Source organism: Papio anubis, chromosome 7, assembly GCF_008728515.1.
Source record: "Papio anubis isolate 15944 chromosome 7, Panubis1.0, whole genome shotgun sequence".
Lineage (NCBI taxonomy): Eukaryota > Metazoa > Chordata > Mammalia > Primates > Cercopithecidae > Papio > Papio anubis.
Window position 1 is genome coordinate 150,670,607 of NC_044982.1, and position 26,774 is coordinate 150,697,380.

Genomic DNA, 26,774 nt, shown 5'->3' on the forward strand with positions numbered 1-26,774 from the left:
ACTATATACTTACAAAAATTAAAAATAAAAAGAAGACAAATTAAAGGTAGTTTGGGTAAAAAAAAAATTCTGAGAGAATTCTTTGCCAGAAGACTGGGACTATAAAGTATGCTAAAGAAAGTTCTTTAGAAATGATACTAAATGGAAAATCAGCTCTACAGCAAGAAATGAAAAGAACTAGAAATGATAAATATGTGGGTAAGTATGAAACTTTCTACTTTCCTTAGAAATTTTGTAAGACTATGGTCTGTTTAATGCAATAGTAGTAACATTTTAATGTACATTTTAAACACAGTTATAAGTAAAATATAAGCAACAAGAATACTCATGATGAGGGATGAATATGTGGACATTATATTAATTATAATGTTAAAAGATTCCTATATTTTATGTGAAGTGATACAATATTTGTTCAAAGTAGACTGTGATAAGTTATATATTTTGATAACTAGGGCTAAAACAGTAATATTCAGAGGTATACAGAAAAGTCTAAGAAGGAAATAGAATGGAATACTGAAAAAATATTATATTGACAACAAAGAAGTAAAGAAAAGAGGAACAAAAATCAGATGGGCTAAATAGAAAACAAATAACAAGATGGTACCTTTAAACTCACTCATATCATAACTGTATTAATGGAAATATACTAAATAATATGAAAATTCAGAGACTTTCTGACTGGATAAAAACAAGATTTAGTTACATTTAAAGAGATATATCTTAACATAGAAGCATTAGAAATTGAAAGTTAATGTATGGAAAATATATTATGCATAGAGTAAGTACAAGAAAGCTGGTGTGGCTATGTTGATATGAGATTAAGTAGTCTTTTCTTTTCCTTTTTTTTTGAAACAGAGTCTTGCTCTGTCACCCAGGCTGGATGGAGTGCAGTGGCATGAACTTGGTTTACTACAACCTCCTTCTCCAGGGTTCAAGAGATTCTCCTGCCTCAGCCTCCCGAGTAGCTGGGACCACAGGCATACAATTAGCACACCATGCTGAGCTAATTTTTATATTTTTAGTAGAGACAGGGTTTCACCATGTTGGCCAGGCTGGTCTCAAACTCCTGACCTCAGGTAATCCACCAGCCTCCACCTCCCGAAGTGTTGAGATTACAGGCATGAGCCACCACGCCTGGCTAGATTAAGTAGTCTTTTAAGGCATAAGGATTGTCAGAGGCAAGGAGGATTACAAGAGAAAAAGAGCGGGTATTTAATAATGAGGAAGGGTGCAATTAACTAGGAAGACACAACAATCATAAATGTATATGCACCAAATAATAGATGCTCAAAATATGTAGGCAAAATTTACAGAATAGAAAGAAGAGACAGACAAATTTACGATAATAATGGGAGGTACTTTTTTCAGTAATTGGCAGAAAAAGTAGACAAAAAAATTATTGAGACAATGGATTTCTGTAACACTAGCAACCAAGTTGACTTAACAATTTATAGGACACTAGTTTAATAACTACAGGATTACATATTCTTTTATTCTTTTCATATAATCATTGATTATTTAGACAGATATACCATATAAATGGGCTAAAAGTAAGTTTCAACGCATTTTAAAAGATTAAATTTTATAGAGAATGTCCTCCAGAATTAAATTAGAAATCAATAACAATAACAAATCTAGAAATATTCTAGGTATTTGGAAATTAAAGAATATTTTCTATGTAACCAATAGGTTACAGAATAAATTACAAGGGAAATTAGAATATATTTTGAGCAATAATAATTACAATTCATCATCTAAACACTTATGTGATGCAGCTAAGACAGTGCTTGGAGAAAAATTTATAGTTTTATATTAGAAAAGATAAAACATTTATAAAAAATAACCTAAGCTGCCTTCTTAAACTAGATAAAGAGGACATTAAATGCAAAGTTAAGTAGAAGGAAAGAAATAACAAAGATAGAGGCAGAACAAGTGAAATAAAAATTAGATGAACAAGAGAGAAATGAATAGAGCAAAATGTGAATTATTTGAAAATATTAATAAAGCTAATAAACTTCTAATAAGACTGTTTAAAGAAAAACACTAGAGAAATAAATATGATTGAAAGAAGGAACATCATTATATATGATTTAGATATTAAAAGGATAGTAAGATAATATTATGAATTACTTATTTCAACACTGTCAACAATTTATATGAAATAGACAAATTCCTTAAAATATAATTTACCCAAATTGGCATAAAAGGAAATAAAAAATTAAATTAGAGCTACATTTATTAAATGAATGTATAATGAATATGTTAAATGAATTAAATTTATAATTTAAAAAACTTTTCCATAAAGAAAATCTCAGGCTCAGATAATTTTCATGCTGAAATTTATTAAATATTTAGTAAAGAAAAAAGCCAGCATTACACAAATTCTTTCAGAAAATAGAGGAAGAAACACTTTTTGATTCATTTTAATAAGGCTAGCATAACCTGGATACCAAAACCTGACGAAAACATTGTCCTCTTCTCTACAATTAAAAAATAATAACAACAACAGCAAACATTTTTCTAAAACCCCTAGGAAGCTAGGCAGAAAAGAAAATGTCTTCAATCTGATAAGCAGCATTTAAGTATAGCTATGATCTATAGCTAACATCAGTTTTAGTGGTGAAATATTGAACATTTTCCCAAGATTGGAGAAAGGCAAAATTCCATGCATCCACTACTTCTACTTAATATTGCACTTGCAACAAGGCAATATAAGGCAATTAAAGCATAAAAATTAGAAAGGAAAAGCAAAAGTCTGTACTTGCACACTATGTGAAAGTGTGCACATATGATATTTCTATTACACATAATAATGCTAAGGAATCTACAAGGCAATTACTAGCAATGGTAAGTACAAATCTGGTAAGTCAAATTTGCAGGATACAAAGTCAAAATACAAACAAATATTAGTTGTAGTTTTATATATTTGATGAAAACAAATTAAATTAAAAATTTCAAATACAATTTAAATAGGAAAAACAAGACAAACTTCACGGATAAATATAACAAAATATGTGGAAGAATGCAGCACCAAAAAGTATAAACCATATTAAAAAATTCACAGAAGACTTAATGAATGAAGAGATGTTCATGGATTGGAAGACTCAAACATGTTAAAATGTGAGTTCTGCCCAAATGATCTATAGATTCAATGATATAAAAATGATCCGTGTTGTAGAAATAGCTTAGTTGATTCTAAATATATACGGAAACAAAAAATAATCATCAATAGAATCCTGAAAAAGAATACATTTAGAGAATTCATGCTACATTTCTTAAAGACTTACTACCAAGCTACTTGTCACCAGGATAATATTATTTCTCTTTAACTGCATATGATGACAATATCAACATATATAAAAGATACTGAAGAGCATAATAATGTAATGCTCATGAACCCACCTTTTAGTGTAAACAATTATATACTTATATTATTGTTTTATCTCTATACTTCTACTTTACCTCAATTGATTATTTTGTCTTAATTTGCTACCCTAAAACATCAAAAAAGTGAATTTTCCCCTTATCTCATATGTGGTTACTTGGTGGTATAGTTCATGTAGGAAAGACAGAATCAATTGTTTATTTCCTCCCTAGTTTATCAATTGTTTAAATGAAGAGGTGGAACCCTAGCATCTTCCAGAGATGACTCATTTTTGTCTAAGAATTATCAAAGGTGCCTGGATTTAAACATACTTAATGTTTTACAGTGCATTGCAGACATATCTTTATTGATGCTCAGTTGTTCTATCTTGGATTAAAAAGGGTTTATTCAAGTTGGTTGCTGAGTATCCTTGATAGCTTTCTTGCTTGTGCCAGGATAATCTTATATATTTCTTGTCTCACATCTGGAATTAGCAACCACTTAAAATATTACTTTTTCCTTCTTATAGAAAATGGTCATGGGAGGGAAAATCTGAATATTGGGGTGCTCGTTGCTGCTGGGTTGATCTTATCATAGACATTTGCTGTGTAGAAAATGTGTGTGTGTGTGTGTTGCTTTGCGTGTGTTGTGTTTATGTGTTATACATAAAAGAAATATGGCATTGACTTTTACGAATTCATTTTCAGGATATCAAAGTTTGTTACCTAACATATTAACCCCATATACAAAAGCAAATCATGATATTTTAGATTGGGATACAATTTTTTATATGGATTGTAATTCTTTTAATCTTGACATCAATAATAAATGAAGAGGGTGCCATTTTTACATGTGTCTTAGGAAGAATGTCTTGGGTAGAATGAATTTCTGTGGATCACTTAATGGACCAAACACCAATCAATTCACGTATTTTAAGTTCCCATTATTGTTTTGTGCTAAGCAATGGAAATATATGGAAAATACTGGATTGATTAACTGAGAATTCATTATTTTGATCACTATTGTGCTACTTGGAAATATTTGCATGATCCGGAGTGTTGAGTAGGTTACCCTCTGCAGTTACCTTTCTCAATAGTTTCCTCTGAGAAATAACATTTTCTTGATCCTATTTAAACAAGTGTGCAAACATAGTCTCAAGACAAAATTCTTTTTATCTACCAGCTCTTTTTTTCTACCAGGTTTCTCCCACTCCCACTCCACACCCCATAAAGAAATTCTGTAGCCGCCATTGTCAAGTGATAATAGTTAAATGAGAAACCAATCTGTTAATAACAAGACAAGAGGAAAGTAGAACTATGTTCCAGGGTGTATGCTAAGTAGTTTCACATGAAATAATAATAACACCCATACTTAAGCAGACTTACTGAAATTCACATTATTTTAAACACTTTCCATATATTAACACCTGACCCCATAACCATCATTTTCATTGTACAGACAAAGAGACTGACAAACAAAGAAGTGAAGTAAGTTGGCTCAGGTTCCATACTCTTTACCGTCCTGGACTACCTCTCAGCATGTTATCTAATCTTATTGGACATCCAGGATAATTTTTTTGGTGTAGATATTACTGTCCCCATTTTACAGATAGTTAAACTGAGACTCAGGGAGATTAAATGATTTAAATACATAAAACTTGAAAATTTGGACCTAAGATTTCTAAATCAAAAACCCATGTTCTCAGTTTTAGATATCAGTGAACAGAATAATTATTTAGATGAAGTAGCTTATTAGTAGTATATAATTTCTCAGTTTTTATTTTATGTAACAGAATATTAAAATGTTATAAATTACACAAGTATTAAATATAGAGTTGTATATTAAAATTAATACCGATTAATTAAATAAGTAGGGGCAATAATTTGGATATCAGAGGTTTATTTTTATACAGGTAAGTGAGAGTGTATTTGTCTCTTTTCTCTTAAAATAAATAAATTAATAAAATGATGCACTTTTGTGTGCCATATTTTATTCTTTGCTAGCGAATTTTTTATTTTATTTTATTATTTTATTTTATTTTCTTGAGATGGAGTCTCATTCTGTCACCCAGGCTGGATTGCAGTGGCATGATCTCGGCTCACTGAAACCTCCGCCTCCTGGGTTTAAGTGATTCTCCTGCCTCAGCCTCTTAAATAGCTGGGACTACAGGCCTGTGGCACCATGCCTGGCTAATTTTTGCATTTTTAGTAAAGACAGGGTTTCACCATGTTGGCCTGACTGGTCTCAATCTCCTGACCTCAGGTGATCTGCCCACCTTGGCCTCCCAAAGTGCTGAGATTACAGGTGTGAGCCACGCGTCCAACCGCAAATTATTTTAAAAATTAATACATAAGAAAAACGGAACTGGCTCCTTTATTTTTATTCAAAAAGAAAACAAAAATCCTCCTGGTGTAAAGAATGCCTGGTTAAAAATATCCCCAGATTATCCCAATGAAAACATTCTTTCTTGGAAGTAGACTCAGATGGGAAAAGCTTAGAACCAGTTGGAATTAGGTGACCACATTAGATAAAGTGGTAGTAAAATTTGAAGGGTCATTTACAGTCATTGACTTTTCATGTCTTTGGCTCTGCCAAATGCATCCCCAATCAAGAGACTCAGCCCTCCAAACAATTCATGACATGCCGATTTGTATATGGGTCATTTATTGACTGTAATAATAGGACTTGTGTTACTCTGTTGAAATTCAATGTTGAACACATTGATGCTAAAAAGTCTGCAATCTTTATTTATTGGCCTTAGCATATTTATTTTTTAAAACCTTATAGTCTTCATTAATAACTGTAATTAAGAAGAAAAATAAAACCAACTTTCGTTTCCAGCTATTTTTCTTTTTTTTCTTTTTTTTTTCCAGCTATTTTTCATAGCAAACAAAACAGAGGTACACCAAAGACATATAAAGTAAAAAGCTGTTGAACTGCATTTTAAGGAGAGACTTGATATTTCATAAATGTCTCTAATGAAATACGTCTATAAAATGTGAAATTATTTTAGAATTCTAGCCACAGATCATACAATCTTCGAGAGTAAAAGGATGGATCAAGACAACAAGAAAGAAGGCATGAAGCTGTGGAGAGTGAGGGTGAGAAGCATTGCAGATGACTGCAAGCCAGTTCCCTGACCTTCCCCTACTCCTACTGCTGCAGGCCCTGGTCAGGGAAAGTAAAACTGACACTAGCTGTTTAACGTGCTGTAAGACCAGAAAGTAAAATGAAAACCATTACTACCTCTCAGGATGCAAGAAAGTACAAGAAAGGACTAAACTAGTTGAAGATGTTATCTCAATGGAAGAAGGAATCCTAATTAAATTGAAGTCTTAAAAAAAAAAGACTGTCTATTTCACAAGACTGATAGAGACATATATTTGATGAGTCGACTTGGTCTTTTCAAGGCCCTACTCTGGCTTCTCTTCTATTTCTGTGTATGATTAGAAGGATAAACAGTCTATAAGAGCTTGCTATCTACCAAATCCAACCACGCGGTCTTGAAAATTACTTCTGGGTTTACAGATAATTCTTGTATCAAATAAGTTGATAGGAGACACCAAGAATTAGTAGGATTGGACTAGAGTCAAAACCCACTGCACTTATCAAGGCTTTACCGATCCTACTGTGTTCCATATGTGTTGAAGTCTAAAGATATCTAGAAATATATGGCATGATCACTGCCCTCAGGGAGCTGACAGCATTGTATGCTAGAAAGAGGCAAAAACAACAAAAGAGAATGTAACTTATAACTGACTGAAATACCAGTGTGTCATTTTGGAAGCAGAGAAGCCTGATTTCGGGCAAACTTTTTAATGAGAATTTGAGTTTTCATATCTATAAGGTGAAAATAAGATGATCAACTTACGGTTGAAATGACAAAGATGCATGTCCTATGAGATAGCCTTATATATACTAAGCATTCAATATGTAAGAACAGTGATGATAATGCTAATAATGACATAATGATGCCCCTAAGTGACAGACAGAAAATAACTGGACTAATAGGGATATCTCTACAAGCTGGAGTGGTTGAGCAAGGTACCTTAGAGTTAATGGGATCAGAACCCAGTGGTTCTGGGCCCCAAAGTATGAACAAAGGTGAGTGAGGCAAAAATGTGACCTGTGTAAGGATCACTAAGGGAACCATCCTTAGAGTCACCGGAAGTTTATACTTTGGCCTTGGGAGCAGGTGATGATACTTAAACGAACACATTTGTCCATAGTCTCTGAATGACTCAGCCATGAGCCTCAGTGCTTATGATTACTGTGGAATTGGTGCCAGCTTGGCCTTGTCAAGAATGCCGAATGTAATGTAATTTTAATGACTTCCATTGTATTTGAGGCTTCCTTGCTAAGATCCAGCATCACATTGTACATTTCAACTGATCTGAGTATACTAATGAAGATTAATTGTTCATTGATTAAGGAAAGATGAATCACCTTATTACTGATGTGAACTTTCCTTCCTGAAGTAAAAGTGTATTGAGCTTCAAAATACTGGCTCAGACGTGGTGAAAGGCTCTATTTAATTGTCTTTCATTTTATTTTACCCTGATGATAATGGTAACAAAATACTTATTCCTCTTGAAAAAAAAATCAAGTGGAAGTTTTATTGTTTTTTTCCAAACATATACAAAAGTCCACACACAGTGATTGAGTAGAGGGTTTTATTAACACCTTTTTCTCAAAAATTGAATGAACTCATTCCTATGAATCAATTTCTGATAATAAGTGTTATCATTTAGGATTGCATTAAGCTGCATGTAAACAGGATCCTAAACTCAGTGGCTTAGTCAAATTAGGGATTAATTTTACATACTTAACAGGGAGACTGGAGAACTCAAGGAGCCAGGTTTTTTTTTTTTTTTTTTTCCTCCCTCCCATTTCATTGATCTGGGTGTGTGATATCCGGCATCTTGGTTGGAGGTTGGCTGCTGTACCAATGTGCACTATGTCTGCCTTTCCAGGCAGGCAGAAAGTGAAGAGCAGAGGGCCAAAATGCCTGCACTACCTGAATCAGTCTATTTTTGTTTTGTAGGCAAAAATGGAAGGCAATGTCTTTTTCTAGAGTATAATATATACCCAACATATATATCCAACATACTTCTGTTTATATCTTGTTGGTTGGATCCATGACTCATAGCTATCCATTTTTTTTCTCAAAAACCTAGGAAATCTTATTGTCTTTTATCTGAGAACGTTGCTTTTCTAAACAGAATCAGGGTTCATTTAGCAAGGAAAAAGGAGGAGATGGCCTATGTTGATTAGCATAGTCAATGGAATGGGTTTCCTTGCTAGGCTTCTTCTTGAGAGGAAAACTCTAGGAACATGACCATGACATATTAGAACTCCCTGCAGCAATATAGAAAAAGCAGTGGTAAGGAAGGTGGCAATCACATGATTTCCAAACCTTAGAATACTTGACTGGGGCTGGAGAACTCCTGAACTTCAAGTTCACCTCTGCTTCTCTGAGGTTTCGACAGCTTCCCTGTTGTCCCCAGGTGGATTTTCTGCTTTCATAGTAGAACCTTCTTTATTTTAGCAGTATGGTTTGATGCATGTGTGCTATAGACATGGAGTCTACATAGCAGTAAGGCACCACATTAAAAAGTACAGCATCTAGAGGTAGAATACCTAGGTCCAAATTGTAGCTCTGTCACTAATTTAGCTATGTGATCCTGAGCAAGTTGCTTAATCTTACTTTGCCTCCATCTTCCTATCTATCAAATGGTAACAATACCCTTTTTCATAGGGTTTTTCTGGAGATTAAATGAGTTAATATGTTTATAGTATTAAAAATAGCACCCATCACATAGTAAACACTCAGTAAGCATCAGCTGTTATTTAATTCAACAAACTTTAAGATAGATATGTAAAATAAAAATGATATGAAATCTAACCTTTTGAGAGTTTGTTAATTTGGGAAGAAAGATAATATGAAAATACTTGAGAATAATTTAAAGACAGATTTTAAGGAATTGCATAGTTGGGTAGTAAACTATGAGGCCCTTTTTTGCCTCTGCATTATTATTTATTTTGTTAGATGAACATGAAACTTTGAGTTTGGGTACTGAATATTCCACCTGTTTGTACATCCAGGCCCCAGCTTATGATAGGCACTCAGTACAAATTTATTGACAATTATTACAAGAAACTGAACTAATCTGAAGATCATTGTATTTTTAGTAATTGAAAAAAGACTTCATGAATTATGAGAGCTATGATCTGGAAAGAATTATAAGAATTCAGTAAGCTGAAAAGAAAAGAAAAAAGAAAAGGACATTCTAACAGAGAAGGGTATGGTAGAATGTGATGGAATGCTGTGTTAAAAAGGACAATGGCAGCAATGTGTAGAATGCACACAGTGCATGGCAGATGACTGACTTATTTGATCTTGGACATGATGGAGTAGTGATGAAGCTGGTTTTATCAGTTGGTTGAAGACTAAATACCTTGTGAATATTTTTGGATATCAGAATTGATCTGAGACACAGTAGAAACAATTACAGAATCTTTCACAGGAAAATATCGTAAAAATATTCACATTTTAAGAATTAAGCAGTGGAGTGCATAATTAGTAAAATTTGAAAAAGAAAAACTAGAGGTAAGAAGACCTATTAGGAGATGATTAAAGTCCAGAGGGGAGGTCTTGAAAAGGGCAGCTTCTCTTCAAAGGCCTGAGATTAGAAGTGCAGTCTCAGTTTCTTTTTGAGGGCATAATAACAGCTTCAAAAGGCATCCTAGTCTCTTCCTAAATTCCCTAAGGAATTCTAAGCATTTTTCTAAACACTCAAAATCACTTAGGAAGAATTATTCTTTCTAAATATGGGCAAATAAACTGCAAGGTAGGAAAAAAATAACTAGTTAGTGTATATAGATTTTTAACCTACCTTTATTTTTAAAAGTTATTCACTTGCTGGATTTTTTTGTTTAGTGGTACCATACAGTAACCTTTTACTTTACAGGGCTGCATTTTTTATGATCTGAAGATTTTTGAAAGGATTTTGTATCCTTTATTACATAATGTATTCTATCTCCCTTATTAATCTGTTGTCCCTTGAAGTAAGATAATTGCTATATATTTTTCTACCTTCTACATTGTTGAAAGTGATGACTTTAGTTAATACTATAGCAATTCAATGAAACCTAACAGCATGAAATCTTCCAAAATTCTCATGCAAGGTACTGACAATACCTTGCAATAAATGAATGAATACTTATTGATTGGCTTGTATGTGCTAAACATTCTGATACTCACCACTTATATAGTGTTGAATGAAACAGACATAATTCATGCACTCATGAAATCCACCATCTAGGTAATAAGACTGATAACAAACAGGTAAACAGATAAGTAAATAAGCAAGTCTGGTCGGGCATGGTGCCTCATGCCTGTAATCCCAGTACGTTGGGAGGCTGCTGCAGGCAGATTGCTTCAGCCTAGGAGTCCAAGACAAGCCTGGGCAACATGACAAAACCTTATCTCAAACAACAACAAAAAACAAACAAACAAACCCACCCCTGCAAATAAGCCCCCCAGATTAGCCAGGCGTGGTGGCAAGATTCTGTAGTCCTAGCTACTAGGGTGGCCAAGGTGGGAGGATCACTTGAGCCTGGGAGGTGGAGGTTGCAATGAGCTGGGATCGTGCTCTGCACTTCAGCCTGGGTGACAGAGCAAGATCCTGTTTAAAAAAAAAAAAAAAAAAATTCTGATGAGTTGTAAAGGAATTAAACAAAATGCTGAGGCAGAGAAGTGAGGATGTGGTAAAGTGTGATAGGAGTTGAACCTATTCAAGAGAGTGGTCACCTCCAAGGAAGAGATATTTAGGTGGAAACTGAAAGATAAAATGGAACTAGTCTTGTAAGTTTCAGGGGAGAAGCATTTTAGTAAAAGATACAGCATATGCAAAAGTACAAAGTTGGTATATATCTCAAGGCACACTTAAATATGGTAGGTGAAGAATTATATCGAATGTTTAAAGATAGAAGGATTTACAATGGCATGGGCAGAATTAAGAATAATCAACAAGGGATGGTGAAATACATCCTGCAGAGAATAATGTTAAAGGCTGAAGAAGATATTTAAAAAAAGAAAGAAAGAAAAAAACTACTTAAGGATACTAGAGAGCAACCAAATGTAGGTAGAATGGCAGAAAAGTGGACTTCTAAAAGAAGGAAATAACATTAAATATTTCTTATTTTACCACTGTTTGCTGGGTGGATGGTTTCAATCAGAGAAACAGCATGCTGGCTAAGACTCAGAATGCTGTAGTTTTATAGACTTAAAGTCCTAGAGGACAGGGTCCAGAGATAGCATAGTAGGTGTGAAGTGAGGGAAGTAATCTTGACAATGAAGGAAACAAAGAGGTGGAGAACTGAACACTCTGTGTAAACTTTGCCCAAATTTCTGGCTAACCCCTTAAACTGTGAATGCGTAGGCAGGTTCTAAGGAGCCCAGCTAAGACTAAAATAACAGAACAGAAATCTCAGCTGTTGCCCACCACAGGGACAATAACATTTAGACTTTGAATTCAGAGAAGTTAACTACCAACTAAAACGAACAAAATATTCAGCAATCTTTAGAGGAATATCACAGAATCCAGAGTCTCTACAAGATATTATGCAAAATCCCACACTGCTATACATAAAAAAGCAGGAAACATGACCTATACTCAAGAGAACAGACAAACAGTAAAGACTGACACAGATTACCTGGGTGTTGAAACTAGCAAAAAAGATTTTGAAGTAGCTATGAGAGCCATGCTCAAGCACACAAAGGAAAATATGCTTGTGATAGAGAAACAAAACTCAAGAAGAATAAACAGAGGAACAACAAAAAAGTGAAACAAATGGTAAAATGATACATATAAAAATCTACTATCAATATTTATATTTAATATAAATGGACTCAATGCTCCAAATAAAAAGGAGACTATATGTTACTTATAATAGAAAATTTTTTAATATAGTGGTGCAGATAGCTTAAAAATGCTAAAGTAGAATTCAAGAAAAGAGTATTACCAGTAGGACCTGTATATGTGTGTATTTATTTATATAATTATATTTATGTTTATATTTATTATAAGAAATTGGCTTATTCAATTTTGGGAGCATGTTAATCAAATGTGAAGTCTGTAGAGGTGGCAGTCAGGAGGGGAAGATCATGAACAAGTTCAAATCTTACCAGCATGGAATAAGGCTTGTTGTCCATAGCTAAACTAGAAGAAAATATCCAGGGGAAGCAATAATAATGGCAGATCGAGTGGCTGTTTGAAATTTCCCCCTTAGGGAAGACCTAAGCTCTCCGTTAAAGGCCCTCCAACTGATTAAGTCAGGCCCACCTCAAATGAATACTTTTCATTTTGATTAATTTAAGATTAGCTAAGTAGACGCTTTAATTCCATCTGCAAAATCCCTTCACAGTAGCACCTACATCGGTGTTTGATTGAAAAAGTCGAAGATATGTATATGCTTTAAAATGTATTCTTCCTCCCTGCTAGTCTCCAATTCTAGCCAAGAAATATCCTTGTAGTCCACACTTCCAGCTGGAAATCTACTGGAAAGAGAAGTCTTATGACTGTAGCTAAGCCTAATCAAGTTAACATATCAAAAGCTATCAGGCCAGAAATAAGAACAAATATTTCATAGTGATAAAAAGTCAATTCATAGAAATATATAATAATTATAAGTGTGTATGTGTCTAATAAGAGAGTTTCAAAAAACAGTGAGCAAAAATTTACAGAATTAAAGGAAGATACAGATAATTCCACAATAATTGTTGAAGATTTTAATGCTCCTCTCTCAACAATTGATAGAATAACTGGTAAAAAATCAGCAAGTTCATAGATAATGAACACTAGCCACTCCCTTGACCTACTTATATTTATAGACCATTAAACCAAATAGCTTAAACCTAAGTTTAGAAACAAAATAAATATTTTCACCCTCAACATTCCCATTGAACACTCTATGAAGTTCTTGCTAGTGTGACCTGACAAGAAAAGAAAATAAAGGACATAATTATTTGAAAAAAGGTAAAAAATATACGTATTTACAGATGCCCTCATTATTTACTTAAGAAAAATTCGAGGTATGTACAAAACAAGTGTTAGAACTAAAAGTAAATGTAGCAAGATTATAGGACACAATGTCAACATACAATTATCATGAGTATTTTCATGTACTAGCAGCAATCAGAAGGTGAAATTTTAAAAAAGTTTCCATTAAGATAGTGCAGACAAAACATAAAATACTCAGAAATAATTTAGCAAAATGTGCATATCCTCTTCATTGAAAATTATACATCATTGCTAAGATAAATAAAAGGCCTAAATAAATGTAAAGAAATACTATATTCATGGATTGGAAGATTTACTATTGTTAAGATATCAATTCTTTCCAAATTGACCTATATTTTCAAAACAATTTCAATCAAAATTCCTATGGAAATTGGCAAGCTAATTCTAAAATGTGTGATAATTCAACTAAAAACCTTATAATAAACAAAGCCATTTTTAAAAAGAGCAAGTTGGAAGATTTACACTATCTAATTTCAAGAATACCCTATAAAGTTATAGTTATCAAGACAGTGTGGTGTTAAAGGATATATATATATGGATATATACACATATGTTATATAGATATATATATTTTCCACCTCTCTCTCTCTTTCTCTCGCTCTCTCTCTCTCTCTCTATATATATATATTCATTCATATAAGTGAAACAAAATATGAAGTCCAGGAAAAAATTCACATATATATGATCAGCTGGTCAACTGATTTTTACAAAGGGGCTAAGACAGTACGTAGGGAAATGATTGCCTTTTCAACAAATGGTTTTGGAGAGAGAGATAGAGACACTAACTTCTGTCCTTATTTCTCATCACACACAATAATTAATCATTTGGATCACTGACCTAGGCATAAAAGCTCAAAGAATAAAGTTTCTTAAGAAAAACAAAACAAAACAAAACATTAAATTAGGCTGGGTGTGGTGGCTCAAGCCTATAATCCCAGCACTTTGGGAGGTCGAGGTGGGAGGATCACTTGAGGTTGGGAGTTTGAGACCCACTGGCCAACATGGTGAAACCCCATCTCTACTAAAAACACAAAAATTAGCTGGGTGTGGTGGCATGTGCCTGTAATCCCAGCTACTCAGGAGGCTGAGGCAGGAGAATCACTTGAACCTGGGAGGTGGAGGTTACAGTGAGCCAAGATCATGCCACTGCACTCCAGCCTGGGCAACAGAGCAAGACTCTGTCTCACAAACAAACATACAAACAAACAAACAAACAAAAAACATTAAATGAAAAACTTTGCATCTTGCCGATAGGCAAATATCTTCAGGCACAAAAAGCAGTGATAATAAACAACTTATTTAGACTTCATCAAAATTAAAATCTTCTACTCATCAAAAGTCATCATTGAGAAAACAAATAGGTAAGTCGAAGACTGGGGAAAAATATTTACAAAACATATTTCTGATGAAGAATTTCTATTCAGAATATATACAGAACTCCTACAACTCAATAATAAAAATGCAAACAACCTGGTTAAAAACAGGCACAAGATTAGAATAGACCCTCCTCAAAGGAACAATAAGCACATGAAAAAGAGCTCAATATCATTAGACATCAGGAAAGTACAAATAAAAATCACCATGAAATCTCATTATATTCCCCCCACAGGAATGGTTGAAAATCTTAATAAAGGAATGATTAGAGATCCCATCATACACTTGGTGGTGGGAGTTTAAAATGGTACAGCACTTTGGGAAAACTCCTAGGAGCTTATTATAAAACTGTACATACATTTACCCTGTGACCCAGAAACTCCACTACTGGTAATCAATCTAAGAAATATTAAAGTATACATAAATAAGTTTTTATAACAAAGTTTATTAAAGTTTTATTCATAATAGCCAAAAAAAAAAAAAAAAAAAAAGTGGAAACAGTCCAGTATTCATCAAGAGGATAGAAACAAAATGGTGGCATATTCAAACAATTGGGATACTAATCAACAATGTAAGGAGCAGACAACTGATGTAAGTGCTAACATGGGTAAATCTTTGAAAACATTATGCTGTGTAAAGGAAGTTTTATACAAAGAGAACCTATTGAGTAATTCATCTATGTGCATTTTTAGAATGGGCGAAACAAATGTGTGATGAAAACAATTAGCATAGTTGTTGCCTCTGGAGGTGCTGGCAGTGGAGATTGGGAAGGAACCTGAGAGAAGTTTCTAGAGTGATATTAATTTTCTATATCTTGACAGCAGTTTGGATTATCCAGATATATAAATTTTCAAAACCGATAGAATGACACATTTAAGATTTGTGCAATTGACAGTAGGTAGATTTTACCTAGAAATAAAGAAGAAACTTATATTAAACTCTGCTAATGATATGCATGCTTAAGTGTTTAGGGGTGATATATACTAATGTCTGCAACTAACTCAATTACATCAATACATATGAGAGATTGATACATAAATAGAAGGATAGATGAATGGGTAGATATGTAATACATCAAAAATAGCAAAGTGTTAATTGTAGAATCTTGGCAATGAATTGGGTGAACAGTATATAGTTCTTTCAACTTTTCTGTATTTTTGGCAATTTTTACAAGTAAATTTTTGGAAAAATTACAGATGATTGGAGGATCCTAAACGCAGTCTTCTCTTCAGTTCCAACCCTACTACCTATCCTACTTCATAACTCTATACCAATGTTTGAATTATTAAAAAAACCTCTCAGAAGAATGCTTATTAATTACTTTAGTGATACATGTAAACGACTCCCCCAATTCCATGACTGGCATGCCGAGAGTACTGTTTTTAACATGGGGAATTGCTAATGGTAAAGTGGCCTTATTGCATTTGAGCTGAATATATGTGCAGACTAAAAACTAGCCAAACTTGCCTGTAGTATTTAGAGCTATAGACCTAAAATCCTAAGATTAAACATATTAATTGTTCCATCTTGGCAGCATTTGAAGCAGTAGCCTCCTCAGGTTTGAATCTATAGTTAACAGGTCACTATTGCGCCTCTACCTTCACCCTGTTTTATTTTATTATCTCCCTGCCTGCTGGAGGTGATTGTTGTAAAGCAGGGGTCCCCAACACCCGGGCCGCTGACCAGTACGGGTTCATGGCCTGTTAGGAGTTGGGTCACACAGCAGGAGGTGAATGAGCATTACCCATCTGAGCTCTGCTTCCTGTCAGATCAGCGGCGGCATTAGATTCTCATAGGAGCACGAACCCGATTGTGAACTGCGCATGTGAGGGATCTACATTGCACACTCCTTATGAGATTCCTAACTGATGCCTCATGATCTGAGGTGGAACAAGGAACAGTTTCATCTGAGAACAATCCCTGCACCCCTCTCCACTCAGTCCATGGAAAAATGGTCTTCTACGAAACCTGTCCCTGGTGCCAAAAAGGATAAGTACTGCTGTTTTAGACAACTGCACTATTTAAGGTTTATATACTTAATTTGCCACAAATCTAGAAGCACTTAAGATAATCACACAGAACACCTGAAGTTTTCTTACTAGAAAAGAACATTTTAAATAATAAAGTTGTATGGGATACCATGCGTCTTAAGATTCAGATTCAGGCTTGCCGAGAGAGGGCTTCCTAACCCACCCTCACTATCTTTGGCCGAGTATATTTACAGTGGCAATGGGCTATTTCTCAGCAATTGCTTTCTAGGAATTTATCTTTCACTCCCCAAAGAGTGGGCTTTAAAATGAAGCACATAGTTTCTTGAAAATATCCTATTAGAGTGGTTATTGTGTTAAATGCTTTCATTCTCTCACCCCGTTTTTATTAAAGCCACTCTTCTCCTGGGGGATGGGGGCAAAGACGGTCAGAAAGGGGCAAAAACACAAGAAGACAAAAACATTCCAGGAATGCTGTTACTGCTTTCATAGGTCACAGCCTTTTCTGAAAATTTGTCAGGTGTCCCCTCCCTCTGTTTTGCAGGTGGTTACAATCATAATTGGGCCCTAAAAAAATAAAATAAAAGAAGTTGTGGCTGGAGATCAAAAGTTAAAAACATCATTAATTATTGATAGGCCTGGATTTTGACAAGAGCATTCTTTGGGTCAGAGATGAGTTAAGAAGCACTTAACAAATAAGCAGCCTTGCAGATTATTTTTGCAGTTCTCGTTGGAACAAAAGAAATTTAAAAAATATATAGGATGTTATTATCTAGATATGACAATTTTTTATTCAAAAAATGATCATACAAAGCCTTGCCTCTTGACCAAACGTTTAAAATGAATGGTAGAAAAAAAGACCATCACATAAAAAGATAGGTGGTCAATGCCAAGTGTGACATTCACATATTCAGAGAAAAACATTTTTCTTTATCCCATTCTCTACTCCTTTGAGCTATCGTTTTGAGGGAAAGCATTTTTGTTCTTTTCAATGTGTATTCCTTTTGACCATTGTAGACTAATTTGAATTTTTTCTAAGTAGGTCACAAATAAGTTATGATGCTGCTCGTTTCTATTTTAACAGCAGCACAGTAACAAGGAGCCATGTTTTCGAAGGAGAGGCTTCTGGGTACCAGTTAGAACAGCAGTAAGAGTCGAGACATGATGTGTTCCTTCTTTATTCTTTACCCCCCACATGAAAAGGCCTTAGCCCCCAGCTTTGCCTCAGGCCAAAGCCATGAGGCCATAGCCTAAAGCTCCTGATGAATCCTCATAGACTTCGCTGGTCAGAGTTTCTCAGGCAAAACCAGCACAAAACAAATGCTTTTCACTTGATGTCTGCCTCTTGAAAGCTTGGAGCAAAGATATCTCTTTGAAAAAAACAAAACAAATTTGAAATTATGCTTATAAGGCCACTTTTTTATCTTTTGCCATTTGTGTATGCAGCAAACGCTAAATATTGTATTGCCTAGCAGGAAGTCAAATACAAGTACCCACTGTGTCTTAAATAAAATAAGAGGCATGTTCATTTAGAAACTGTGAGCGGTAATTCAACATGAAAATCTGGGGGCAAAGAAATGATCTTGGGAGCCCCTGGGCAAACCTGGAGAACTGGCACATGGGCAGTCAGCAACCTGCTTTCCTTCATTACCAATGGGATGTGCATTGCCTTTTTTCCCCTGTCTTTATTCATTTTTCAACAGCCTGCCACATACAATATGCCAAATCTCATATAAAAAAGCCTTCTACACACACACACACACACACGCACACGTGCACACACACACGAACTAAAGAACCTTCAGCAGATCCTGACATAGACAGACAGTAAAAACAGCCATCTGCACTGAAGCCCAGGATTTATTCAATTATACTTGCCCAAGTCATTTGTTTGGCTTTGCAATGTAAAGAGTTCTGTTTTATTGTTGGGGCTTTTCAGGCTGTCTAATTGTTTTCAAAACTCTTCTCCCCAGATGCGTTTGGCATTTACCAACAGCGAACAAGCACGAGCAGTGGAACGCAAAAATGTGTGTGCATCAAATGAACAGGAAAATCTTCACCCAGGTCACCTGCCAGAGTCAGACTAAGGTTCCTGGTATTTAATGGAAAGGTTAAAAGAAGTTTACAGCTTTAATGCCTGTGGCACACTGATTACTTTTCAAGATTTTGAGGATTAAAGCCTCTGAGAGTCTTTCGAGCAAGTTTGAACAGTGGTGTTGGGGAGCATGAATGGCAGGTGGTTGGTCTACAAAATCTCATCCAGGTTCAAGCTTCTGGACATGATGTTATCAACGCCCCACTCAGATTTCATGTTTGATCCTGAGGATTCTATCATTGCTCTAATCAAGTCAGATATGTGGTTAATGCTTCACATTTTTATTTAAAGCAAGGCTTTTAGTACTATGTATGTTTTCAGTTAAACCACATAGCTGCTCTAGCATAGTATTATTTGTGACCCTAGCTGCTGTCTCCAAATGCTCATTGATATTCTTGTAAAAAAAAAAAAAAAAAGAATAATCATTGAGGTTCTCTTTCACAAAGCCTCTATTCTTATCAATGGCCATATAATGCTGATATCTTTTGGGTCAAAATGGAAAGATTTCATGCTGTACTTTGAAATACAGTATTATTTAGCACAATAAGTCTATCACAGGAAATCTTAAGTTTAATGTACAAAGCATATAAAAAAAACCCACGAAATTGGAAATTTTTATGATCAGAGATGAATCCAGTATTTCGGGTGCAAGCCTTGTTTAATGTACACCTGCTGAAAACATTTCATACATAAACACAGATGGATATCTCTATGTATATACATATATATGTATATGTGTGTGTGTTTCCATGTCTGTCTCTATCTTTATACCTAACTCGGAAAGTTGATTACCTTAGTAATAGTTGGGCATATTTTATCCTCGCTTTTAGCTTACAACAATTATGGAAAGTCTGAATTTTGTTCATCTGTCTGCATTTGAACATGTCAAACATCTGTTAATTTGTTCCAGTCAGAATCATTTTACCCTATAAAAGAATCAAGCAGACTACTTATAGTTTGTCTCTGACATTTTGTTAAAAATTAAAAGCTTCCTCCCTCCCTCCCTTTCTTACTTCCTTCTTCCCTTCTTTTCTCTATCCCTCCCTTCCTTCCTTTCTTTTTCCTTCCCTTCTTCTCTCTTTTCTTCCAAGTGTCGGTGCCTGGCTAGAATTGAAAATAAACTACCCTTTCTTTCACTGTTTCCAAAAAAGTATGCAAATGGAAATTTAAAAGCTATCACATAAAAGTATATCCAAGTAAAATCCTATATGAGAGACATGAACATAAAAACAAATGCTCCTAACTGTAAAATCAGGCAAAATGCCATGTCGATGTGTGCAGTCATGTAGTCAACTAACTCAAGATTACCCTTGTGGTGTTTTTCTTTCCAGAATTATTCAGTTCCTCAGATTCAGATATGAAGGGAATGCAGTGTATTTCATTTCTGAGTTGCACCCATAGGTGATACACTGTAGGTGACCTTTATATCTTTTTGTTTTCCCGATTGCTAGCCTGAAGATATCTGTTCCTAGGGAGAGCACTAGCAGATTTTTTTTTTTTTCTGGAGAAACTCTGAGAGAGTTGCTCAGTTTTGGTGCTTGGTTAGAAAGCTTTCCGTGGGCTCAGATGGGAGCTTTCCTTTGCAAGCTATCACAAGTGTAGGAGTTATCTCCTTTTATCTGAGGGAAAGAAATGGGGAAATAACCAACAGGAGCAAGTCTTCATTTCTATGGTGTCCTGGATGCCTCTCTTTTTCCTGCTTCCTCTTATTTCATTTTCTGGGTATGAATTTGAAACATGGTGGGTTATGGCTTTGTCTTTCCAAGATTTATTTAGTAAGATTTTGCGATCAATATGTGTCTGGAGCTGAGCAGCCAGAACTATTTCAGTCATGCCTTTGGAGTCCTACTGCAAATATTCAGAGTTTTAGAACTTCTATTTATGTGAGAATGGGATACCATAGATACCATACCTACCAATGGATGCACTGTTTTGCATCTGTTCGGTTTGCTTTCCTATAGGAAAAACAATGACCATTGCTAATTTACATGCTTTCTAAAAACATTGGTTTGTTGGGTATAAAATTTGGTTTCTCTGGGTCATAATACTGCTGCCAGACAGATGCATGTTTTGCATGTTATTAATGTAACTTCAAAACCAACAAAGACGGTGAATTCATTGTATTTTAGATACAATTTAAATCAAGAAAACTGAAACTTGGGAAATGGCTACTGGGAATGCAAAAATACTTCTTTTAAATTTGGTTTGTTGTTTAATGTGTACTTAAATGTCTACTGTGTAGTCCCTTACATTTATTCTTTCTCTCAGAAATGATTACTGGATGCCTAGTGTGGGCTAGGCACGGTGTCAGATGTTTGGGTTATAGTGATGAATTGTAATGGGAAGAGAAATGTGGACATGGCAAGAAGATTCCAGGGGAAAACAAAGCTAAACTAATACGAAAAATAAGGACACTGACCTTTGTTTGTACCAATAAATATTAAGGAATTTGAAGTTATTTGACAAGTAGAGAGACCTAAGGATGGGTTTCAAAAATTTCTCCAAGTGGTCAAAGTATATTTACAGAAGGCACTTCATGATGACAGAGAATAGAGTGAGGTGAAGTGGGTAAAACTGGGGCAACTAAGAATTGAGCTTCTCATAACAAACTTCTTGACTTCAGAGCCAGCGCAGAGTTTTTCAGAGCCAGCGCAGAGTTTTTAAGGGAGCATGTGAACTTTCCTTCACTTGAAAACGTGAACGTTGGACCACCTCCCGCTCTGTCAGATGATTTAGCTTTTATCTGCTGTAGACAGGGAGTTTGAACCAGACGGCCCTTCTTGTCCTTCCCACCATCTCTGATTCTCTGATACATGTGTTGGAAAACAGCTTTTGTCAAAAAGCAATTTGCCATAATTGGTTGTTTATGATGTTTTTCCTGACTCTGTCCAGAATGAAGTGAGGTGTAGTCTGTAAGGAAGAAGGTGAAGGTGACAGTCAGTTTCATGAAGGGTACCCAAACAGCCTGCTACAAGTGAGGCCCCGAATCATTGCACCACTCTCCTTTTAACTGATTAGGCCACATCTCACTCAAAGATGAAGCATTTCATCTCAGGAGTAGTTCCTTTTTATGGCAGCATTGCCCTTTTCTTTGCCATAATTAAGATTCTGTCACTGTTTCCCTTATAAACTCCTATTTTCTGGAATTTATAACTAAAGGCTAAAAATTCCTTCTAGGCTGCAACTTGAAAACTGCAATCTGATCTTTTTACATGTTGGATTTTTTTCCCCTTCTGTAAAGGAAGGAGAAGTTCAGCCGAGCTTAAAGGGGTCCTGATGTGGGAAAAATTAGACTGAGGATTTTCCTTTAGTTTCCATTCTTTGTGTCTAATGAACTTTGAGTTTACAGACTCTGAACTTTTAAATGTTAGATATATGCCTTAAAGGACTATTTAGAAATAAATGAGGTTTGGAGTTTGTAAGAGTCTTATCTTTACTATAATATTTCACCAACTATACTCTAAGGAAAAATGATGAATAAATTAACTAGAAATCCCTTCTCAAAATTAGTGCGTTTTTGTAGCTAATTATTTAGCTATTTCTGAGCTTCCCTAACCCATATAGCTTTATGCCACAGCTCTAGCAGTCTCATCCAAGGAGCATCTGTTAATGATGGCAAGCAATAGATTTAAAAAGTAACAGAAAATAGCAAAGGAGAAGCAATCTTTGCCTATCTCTTTTAGTTTTGGTTGAGGGAAACTGGGAACGCTGAATTCATAGAACACTGCATTTCAAAGGCAAAGAACAAGCCCAGTAGAAATGTTACCTTAGTCCTATTGATCCCTGGGGTCCAGGAAGCCAAACTTGAATCAATTGAACTCTACTTGGTTTACGGTAAATGATTTGATGAATCTCCCCCAAAAAGTCATTTTATTTTTTCTAGGTATACAAGTCTAGGTATAAGAGAAGTTATTTACTTCGCAAGAGTATGCAAACCTGAAAGGATAAACATTCATTAATTCCTGTCTCTTGCATTCATGTCTGGATGTGTCTGACCCTCAGACCTAAAAAAATAAGAAAATTCAAACCTACAAAATCATCATTTTTATGCTTTTCCCTTTTCTTCCCCTAGGTAGATATCCCCAGCATTTAATGTGAATGTCCTTGCTTCTGAGACTTTCAATTCTTTATTTTTTATATAAAGGTAGGTTTCTTTTGATTTAAAAAATGCATTTTTTTTATGCCAGAAGGGAGATGTTTTATGTTTTTCTTTTATGTTCTCTTCTTTTTACTCCACATGAATAGGTTTACCAGTTTTATTTTTTATTTTCAGATGAATACAATTTCATGTTAAGCTGGACAAATTTATTCAACCCCAGTTCAAGTACAATTTTTAAAAAAATAAATAAAGCAAGGTCAGGCTAGCTTTGGTTTTTAAAAAATATTTTCTTTTATAATAAATTCTCTCTCAAATGATGCCTATGTGTATATTTTGACATAATCATGGGTACAAATGTGCAGTGTCTGAAATCTAAAATGACACTGGAATATCTTTTCTTGCATTAGCATTACTTTAGTATTCCTACAACAGAGGATGATTTGAGGAAATGCAGAGGCTTTCGGCTTATATATATACTTCTGATTATTATTCCACTTCCTATAGCTACAGATCCAATTTCATACCATGATGGATGCATCTCTCAGAGTTCAAAAGAAGTTATGGCAAAAAGAAGGGCTTTAAATAAGGCAACCATGAGAGCCCAAGATGTAAAATTCGAAATCAAATGCCATAGAGTTAAATGATGATCTAGGTTTTGATTTCTGCTCCAACAACTGAGGTATATTTGGGGTCTTCAAGTGTAGCGTCATGTATGAAAACAGTACTAGGAATCTAGACAAGGATGACTGTGACATTTATGTTCCATCTCATCTAGTATTTTGTTTTAATCAATGACTTTAAAAGCCATGTCCTGGGAGGGCAGAGGTGCCATCACTTTAGGGGAAATAGATAAATCACCACACACTGAAGAGGTGCAAGAATTAGGCAAAATGTTGAAATGTTGTTCTCATTTTATTTTTGGCATTATGATGCTTTAGACATAGTGAAAAAGTTACTGGTGATTTCAGCATCCTGGAGATTTCAGGTGGGTATTGATAGGTGGTTTGTAGAATATTCTCACAAGTGTAATTGCATTAAAGTAACAGATGATGCTGTTGGTACTTGATGATTATTCTACATTAAACTTAAGAAGCAAATAGTTATCTGGCTTTTTTTGCACTCATGATGTGTTTATAATAGAAATTTTTGATATGCAACAGAAGTTAATTGACTATTTCGATTTATTTGATCTCTTCCCTGGTTAAAAACAGAAAGGAAAGAGAGAAAAGAAGGAAGGACAAAAGGAAAAATTCATTCCTTTGAGGCACAATATTGTGCCTTCAAGATGCCAAGTTCAAAAAGAGAATACTCTTTAATAAGGTAAAATGAATTGAATATTAACAGTATTGTGCAAATTAATTTACTTTGCAATGATAGTGTACGTGATGGGTGTGGGTGAGGCATGAGAATCCTGTGGCTTGAGAGAGGGGATTCTCGTTGAGACAAGGGACAATACAAGGGGGAAGAGGGACACAAAAGAGGAGGAAACAGATGCCAAAGACCAATTTTGATTTTGTTCTTGGATTTGTTTAATGCTGACCGTGAACAAGGTTCTCATAAGTTCTATCAAATAGTACTGAAGATAAATACTACTCCTTTCAAAATTTAGTTGAGTTTCTTTGTTTGATAAAATACTAGTAAGTAGAACACCCCTGGAACCAGAGGCAGGAGATTGGAGCTTGGCTGTCACTTAAGAGCTGTCAGCATCTTTCCAACTATTTTATTAAATGAGGGACATTTAATGGTATCTAACATTTATCTGCCTTATGAAATGCAAAAACGTATCCATTCGGTTCTATGAACTCCATATTAAATTGGACAACCCTAGGTTTATATTTCCTATTGTCCGCATGTACAAATTGATAAACATTTTTATAATATGAATTTGTGAATTTTGGGGTCACAGTTCTGAGTTAGGTTAAAACCATTTTGCAAAAACTATTGTCACCTGCAGACTCCTTGCAATAGGACACTAAGTTTCTTTAGTAATTTTCTTTAACATGTGTCTGTTGTAGTGTCTGGAGAGAAACGTGAGTAAAGAGAACTGAAGGAACCTTTTCAGTGTATTCAAAATTGAAAAGGAATATTTCCAATTCTAATGTACCTGAGTAATTCACAGAGAGCAAAACCTTGGAGCAAATACTAAAAGGCTATAGTTTTTTATTATGATTAATAATAATAATAATAAGATGAAGAAGAAGAAAAACAGTTTTTCCCTCTTACTGCTTTTGTTGTCATATACTGGAAAAATAAATTCTCATCTAACATTTTATTCCTCCTGCATTCTCCTTGTCTCAAACTTGTGGGGCTCTCAACTTGAAAACTTAACTTTTCTCTTTTAAAATGTGCATTAAAGCACAAATGACTTTCTCGCTTTGATGTTGCCAGAGAAACTTGAGCACTATGTAATTAAGCTTCTGCTTTAAAGTATTTCTCTCAACAAACACAGGCTTCTAGGACTAAGACTACATAATAGATGTTATTAACTGTACATATAAATAGGAAATGTGTCTTGCAAGCATTATATTAGCTGAATGAGCTTGCCTTATTCCAAAGTCATCTCTTTGCTAATAATGACTCATGAGTTTCCTTTCCATTATTTAAAAATAACATAATTACAGGTGATTCTGTAATAATTTGACATATCTTATATTCATATCTGAACCTATTAATTAGAGACAACATACGTATTTATAATGCGCTTTTATTATTCAAGTTAATCCCTTTAATCCTATTTGAATAGCCAGATAAAAATTAATCCCTTCAAACATCTTTATAAACAAACATTTAAAGTCACCTATTTTCATCTTTGTCCTCAGCACCTACACTGAAAGCTTTCGTGATTGATGTTGATAGAAGTAATAAACAAGTGTTTGGGCAAGAATAATATGCAAATTGTTTTTCTTTGCAAAGAAGGGATATGTGTTTACTGAAGAGTTCTCCCAATCCACAGGGGTTTAAAATCACAGAGAATTATTTCAGAGTGCGAAATTAATGATTCAGTCATTCTTGGGGGTTAGGTTGTCGTGGAGGTCCTTGACTGTTCTCCTGAGCCCGTCCATCTCATAAAATAAGCAGGTGTCTATTTGAAGACTTTCTAGACCAAGAGGACCAGGTTAGTACAAGGCCTTTAGGTTTCTCAGAGGTTCCCTTGGAGTAGGCATTTGCTAACATAATAATAACAGAAGGAAGTCACACTGAAGCCAATTTTGGATTCTTTTTCCAGCACTGTGATCCTCACCACAAGGTCACTGGAAGCAGGGGAGGAAGCAATTGCTTTTCCCTGCTGTGAGCAGTGGATTTGAACATGCCTCACACTGTTTTCATGCTGCGTTTTCTTTCCCTCCCTTTTCCCCATAACACAAGTGTAAACCAAGCATGGGAAAGTCCTTTGGGTACTAAAAATAACACAGTCTATCCACAGATCAACTGATTATCTTATTTCACTTATTTCCTCAGAATTATGCAGAGTCTATCAATTAAGTAATGATAACTTTTTAAACCTGAAGGAACTAAAAAATAGTTGGTATTCGTTTATGTTTTGAATATTTTTGTTGTAAAGTGTAGAAAACTTGAGAAATATAGTAAAGTAAAAAGGAATAAAATTTAAAAAGTCAGTAAGCATAAAACTACGGAGTAACTATGGTTGATATTTAGTTTAAATTCCTTCCAGGCTTTAACATGGTTTAATAATTGAGATCATGTAATAGAGATAGCATTACATCTTTCGTCATGTTATAAAAGTCTTTGATAGCATATTTTAAATTAG

The 26,774-nt window shown here is 34.7% G+C and overlaps 1 long non-coding RNA gene across 1 annotated transcript; it reads left to right on the forward strand.

Moving 5' to 3' along the window:
- LOC108586685 lies at positions 1–26,774 on the forward strand. Its single transcript, XR_001904280.3, has 3 exons — positions 1–198; positions 2,974–3,120; positions 18,785–26,774. It is a non-coding gene; the product is annotated as an uncharacterized LOC108586685 (long non-coding RNA).